General features: G+C 46.6%; 1 non-coding gene across 1 annotated transcript; it reads left to right on the plus strand.

Annotated features, from left to right (window-relative positions):
* The first annotated feature begins 611 nt into the window (after positions 1-611).
* Positions 612-752, plus strand: LOC116528279. The gene has a single exon (XR_004258965.1). It is a non-coding gene; the product is annotated as a U4 spliceosomal RNA (small nuclear RNA).
* The last annotated feature ends 5359 nt before the right edge of the window (positions 753-6111 follow it).

The following is a 6111-nucleotide window of genomic DNA, read 5'->3' on the forward strand; positions in this document are numbered from 1 at the left end:
CTCACACCTGTAATTTCAGAACTTTGGGAGGCCGAGGTGGGCAGATCACCTGAGGTCAGGAGTTCGAGACCAGCCTGGCCAACATGGTGAAACCCCATCTCTACTAAAAATGCAAAAATTAGGAGGGCGTGGTGGTGGTGGGCACCTGTAATCCCAGCTGCTCGGGAGGCTGAGGCAGGAGAATCCCTTGAACCTGGGAGGCAGTGAACTGAGATCATGCCATTGCACTCCAGCCTAGGCAACAAGAGCGAAACTCCGTCTCAAAACAAATAAACAAAAACAGTTCCTGTTTCCAAGATTTTAAGGCATTTAACATCCATGTGGGAGACGTGTATGTGTGAAACACCCATGGGAGACATCTGAACTTTCTTTGTCACTTAAGTCTAAAACAAGGCGTGGCAAACATTTTCTATAAAAAGCCATGTGTTGAATATTTCTGGCATTGTGGGGTATGAGGCCTCTGCTGAAACTCCTGTAGCCCGCAAACAGACATAGACAAGAGGTGAACAAATGAGTGTGGCCAGGTGCCAATAAAAACTAATTTACAAAAAGAGTCAATGTTTCATCCTCACCTGTCTTGAGAAAAGAAATTAAAGAAAAAAAAAAGAGTCAGCTTTGCACAGTGCCAGTATTGTAGCCAATGAGGTTTATCTGAGGCGCGATTATTGCTAATTGAAAACTTTTCCCAATACCCCGCTGTGATGACTTAAAATACAGCCGGCACTGGCAATTTTTGACAGTCTCTATGGAGACTGATTTTAAAAAAGAAAAAAAAGTGTCAGTGAGGGAAAAAACAGACAGTGGTCCAGATTTAGACGAAGGGCCATGGTTTTCCCATCCCTGCCTAGGTGATCCACAAAACAGTAAGTTGAACCTTGGTTTGTAGCATTTCCTGAATTCTGTGGTGCAGATACTCCGTATGGTCAATTTCTTTTCTTCTTTATTCTTTTTTGTTTTTTGAGACATGGTCTCACTCTGTCACCTAGGCTGGAGTGCAGTGGCTTAGTCTCAGGTCACTGTAGCCTCCACCTGCCAGGTTCAAGCAATCCTTCTGTCTCAGCCTCCTGAGTAGCTGGGACTATAGGTATGTGCCACCAAGCCCGGCTAGTTTTTGAATTTTTTGTAGAGACAGGGTTTCACCATGTTGCCCACACTGGTGGTGAACTCCTGGGCTCAAGTGAACTGTCCATTTTGGCATCCTAAAGTGTTGGGATTATAGGCGTGAGCCACTGCACCTGGCCAGTATGGTCAATTTTGAGTATCAACATGAAGTCATTGAACTTGAGGTTGAGCTAAGTACAGTACATACCAAAACAGATACAAACAGATGTAAATAACCTCAAAAGCACAGGGAGGCTGGTGCATTGGCTCACACCTATAATCCCAGCATTTTAGGAGGCTGAGTCCTGGAGCTCAAGACCAGCCTGGGCAACAAAGCAAAACCCTGTCTCAAAAAGAAAAGAAAAAAAAAAGCATTGGTAATACTAAAACTTAGTAAAAATGATTAGGAAGTTGAGACCAGGTGTGGTGGCTCACACCTGTAATTCAGTACTTGGGGAGGCCAAGGTGGACGGATCACCTGAGGTCAGGAGTTTGAGACCAGCCTGGTTAAAATGGCAAAACCCCATCTCTACTAAAAATACAAAAAAATTAGCCAGTTGTGGTGGTGGGCACCTATAATCCCATCTACTCAGGAGGCTGAAGCAGGAGAGCTGCTTGAACCTGGGAGGCAGAGGTTGCAGTGAGCTGAGATCGCGTCATTGCACTCCAGCCTGGCGAGAGAGTGAGCCCCTGAAAAGATTAGGAAGTGCTGAGATTTGAGCATTTATTATCTTTGTTTTAATACATCTTTTTTTTTTTTTTTTTTTTTTTTTGACAGAGTGTTGCTGCTCTGTCACCAGGCACCAGGCTGGAGTGCAGTGGCGCAATCTTGGCTCACTGTAACCTCCGCCTCCTGGGTTCAAGCAATTCTCCTGCCTCAGCCCCGAGTAGCTGTGACTACAGGCGCGCGCCACCACACCCAGCCAATTTTTGTATTTTTAGTAGAGATGGGGTTTCACCATGTTGGCCAGGATGGTCTCGATCCCTTGACCTCGTGATCCACCCGCATCGGCCTCCCAAAGTGCTGGGATTACAGGCATGAGCCACCGTGCCTGGCTTAATACATCTTGTTTAATTGTAAGTTTATATTTCTTTCTCGCTTTTTGTTTTATTTTGTTTTTTTTGAGACAGAGTCTCGCTCTGTCCCCTAGGCTGGAGTGCAGTGACATGATCTTGGCTCACTGCAACCTCTGCCTCCCAGGTTCAAGAAATTCTCCTGCCTCACCCTCCTGAGAAGCTGGATTACAGGTGTGCGCCACCATGCCCAGCTAATTTTTGTATTTTTAGTAAAGATGGGGTTTCACCATGTTGGTCGGGCTGGTCTCAAACTCCCAACCTCATGATCTGCCTGCCTCAGCCTCCCAAAGTGCTGGGATTACAGGCATGAACCACCATGCCCAGCTTTAAATACATTTAAAAATATAATTCAATCTTAAATAATGTTGGCATTTAAAAACTGGCCCCACGGCTGGGCATGGTGACTCATGCCTGTAATCCCAGCACTTTGGGAGGCCGAGACTGGCGGATCACCTAAAGTCAGGAGTTTGAGACCAGCCTGGCCAACATGATGAAACCCTGTCTCTAACTAAAAATGTAAAAATTAGCTGAGCGTGGTGGTGCATGCCTATAATCCCAGCTATTCGGGAGGCTGAGACAGGAGAATTGCCGGAACCCAAAAGGCAGAAACTGCAGTGAGTGGAGATTGGCCACTGCACTCCAGCCTGGGCAACAGAGCAAGACTGTCTCAAAATAAATAAATAAATAAAAAGTAGCCCACAAACTTCCTGGAGAATTGATCATGGGCTGTCCTGAGTGAACAGGAGCTGCTCCCCTGCTTTGGTTGCCTGAGGTTTAGGGGTGGGAGGCCTGATGATCGGAGAGTGGCGGAAGAAATCAGCAGCCAGGGAGGCTGGACAGCTGATACAACATCAAGGCCGGGGGCACATCAAAGGGCTTTTCTTTCCTCTCTGGCTAAACTACCATTACGTCAGTTGCTCATCACTTGCATAAGCGGAGGGCGAAGTTACTCAAGCCCAGCCATCGATCCTTTTCGGGCTGAACCTGTGTCATCATCCAAAGTACCCATGTTTGCGAACATCTCCTGCCCTTCAGTTTGGAGCACTGACTTTCATTCTTGGCAAGGACAATGGGGAGGTTGCTTTGGCCTCTGATTTGCTGAATTGCCTTCAATACATGGCTTAACCTCTCTGAACTCCCTTTTCCCATTTCTGAGTATTAGGAAGAGCTGAAGCCGAGTACAGTGGCTCACGCCTGTAATCCTACTGCTTTGGGAGGCTGAGGCTGGTGGATCATGAGGCCAGGAGTTCGAGACCAGCCTGACCAACGTGGTGAAACCCTGTCTCTACTAAAAATACAAAAATTAGTTGGGCATGGTGGTATGCGCCTGTAATTCCAGCTACTCAGGTGACTGAGGCAGGAGAATTGCTTGAAACGGGGTGGAGGTTGCAGTGAGCCGAGATCGTGCCACTGCACTCCAACCTGGGCGACAGAGGGAGACTCTGTCTCGAAAAAAAAAAAAAAAGGAAGAGCTGCTATGAGTCTCTGTTACCTACAGGGATAGTAGTGACTATGTGTCCAGTGTTTTGCATGCAACACAACCACCCTGTGAGGTAGTTACTATTCTACCGTCTGTATACTTGAAGAAACTGAGACTCAGAGACGCTAACTGGCTCATACTAGCAGGTAAAGTTGTGATTCATCTCTCCTTATCCCAAGTCCTAGTTTTTCATCTTTTCTGGTATGCCTTACTGCCTCCAGAGCCCCTCCAGATTTCTACAAATGAGAGGGGCGTGAGAGGCTGCTGGCCAGGGACTTAAAACCTAAATATGACAGGAGCCAGAAGAGTGACAGAGAAGAGCTGGGTGAGGCTGGGTGCAGTGGTTCACGCCTGTAATCCCAGCACTTTGGGAGGCAGAGGCAGGTGGATCGCTTCAGGCCAGGAGTTCGAGACCAGCCTGGCCAAGATGGTGAGACCCCCCCCTCCGGCCACACCTCGTCTCTACTAAAAATAAAATTAGCTGGGTATGGTGACATATGCCTGTAATCCCAGCTACTTGGGAGGCTGAGGCACCAGAATAGCTTGAACTCAGAAGGTGGAGGTTGCAGTGAACTAAGATTGTGCCACTGCACTCCAGCCAGGGTGATGGATTGACACTGTCTCAAAATAATAATAATAATAATAATTGTTATTATTAAAAGAAGAGCTGGGTGGGATTGTGGGAAGCTGTATCTCACCTCCACACTCTGCCAACGAGGGCAGTAACTTTGTTCCAGTCAATTGTTGCCTGTGGGGACATGGGCCGGGTGTGGCCAGATTTTGTTCAAAAGAAGTTAGCCATGTGAGTTTTTTTTTTTGGACGGAGTTTCGCTCGTGTTACCCAGGCTGGAGTGCAATGGCGCGATCTCGGCTCACCGCAACCTCCACCTCCTGGGTTCAGGCAATTCTCCTGCCTCGGCCTCCTGAGTAGCTGGGATTACAGGCACGCGCCACCATGCCCAGCTAATTTTTTGTATTTTTAGTAGAGACGGGGTTTCACCGTGTTGACCAGGATGGTCTCGATCTCTTGACCTCATGATCCACCCGCCTTGGCCTCCCAAAGTGCTGGGATTACAGGCTTGAGCCACCGTGCCCGGCCGCCATGTGAGTTTTTATGTGAAATCCTTTGATTTGAAGACTGTCTTCTTTTGAATTCTGTTTGTATGAAATATCCAGAATAGGTGAATCCCAGACACGCAGTGCAGACTGGCGGCTGCCGGGCTCTGCGTGGAGAAGGGAGGGGAGAGCGACTGCTTAAGGAGGATGGGTGTCCTTTTGGGGTGATGGAAGGGAGTGTTCTGGAACCAGACAGAGATGGTGGTTGCACAACATCGTGAATTACTGAACGCTGCTGAATTTTTTCACTGTTTTGTGAGTCTCATCTCAATAAATTGAATTGTTTAAAATTTTTCTTTTGCTTTTGTGCATTTTTAGATATTGGGAAATAGTATTTTTTTTGGAGATTAATATACACGGAGAAGTGCATAAGCATATAGCTCTGATAAGCGTATATACATAAGTGTATGTATATATGTATATACATATATGTGTATGTGTATATATATGTATATACATATATGTGTATGTATATATGTATATACACATATATGTATATACATATATATGTATATGTGTATATATATATTTAGATATATCTAAATATACACATATATATATATATATTTTTTTTTTTTGAGATAGGTTCTCACTCTGTTGTCCAGGATGGAGTGTAGTGACACCATCATAACTCACTGCAGCCTCAAAACCTGGGCTGAAGTGATCCTCCCACCTCAGCCTTCCCGGTAGCTGTCACTATAGGCACATGCCACCACACCAGGCTATTTTTTTTTCCCTTTGGCAAAGATGGGGGTCTCACTTTGTTGTCTTGGCTGGTCTTGAACTCCTGGGCTCAGGCAATCCTCCTGCCTTGGCGTCCCAAAGTGTCAAGATTATAGGTGTGAGCCCCATGACTGGCTTATTTTGTTCTTTAATACATAACTAATAGACCGGGTGAAGTGGTTCATGCCTGTGATCCTAGCACTTTGGGTGGCTGAGGCGGGTGGATCACCTGAGGTCAGGAGTTTGAGATTAGCCTGGCCAACATGGCAAAACCCCATCTGTACTAAAACTAAAAAAATTAGCTGGTGCCGGGCGCGGTGGCACAAGCCTGTAATCCCAGCACTTTGGGAGGCCGAGGCAGGTGGATCACGAGGTCAAGAGATCAAGACCATCCTGGTCAACACGGTGAAACCCCGTCTCTACTAAAACTACAAAAAAATTAGCTGGGCATGGTGGCGCGTGCCTGTAATCCCAGCTACTCAGGAGGCTGAGGCAGGAGAATTGCCTGAACACAGGAGGCGGAGGTTGCGGTGAGCCGAGATCGCGCCATTGCACTCCAGCCTGGGTAACAAGAGTGAAACTCTGTCTCAAAAAAAAAAAAAAAAAAAAAAAAT

This window comes from Sapajus apella, unplaced genomic scaffold (genome assembly GCF_009761245.1).
Source record: "Sapajus apella isolate SASKATOON/1434 unplaced genomic scaffold, GSC_monkey_1.0 scaffold2, whole genome shotgun sequence".
In the NCBI taxonomy this organism is placed as follows: Eukaryota; Metazoa; Chordata; class Mammalia; order Primates; family Cebidae; genus Sapajus; species Sapajus apella.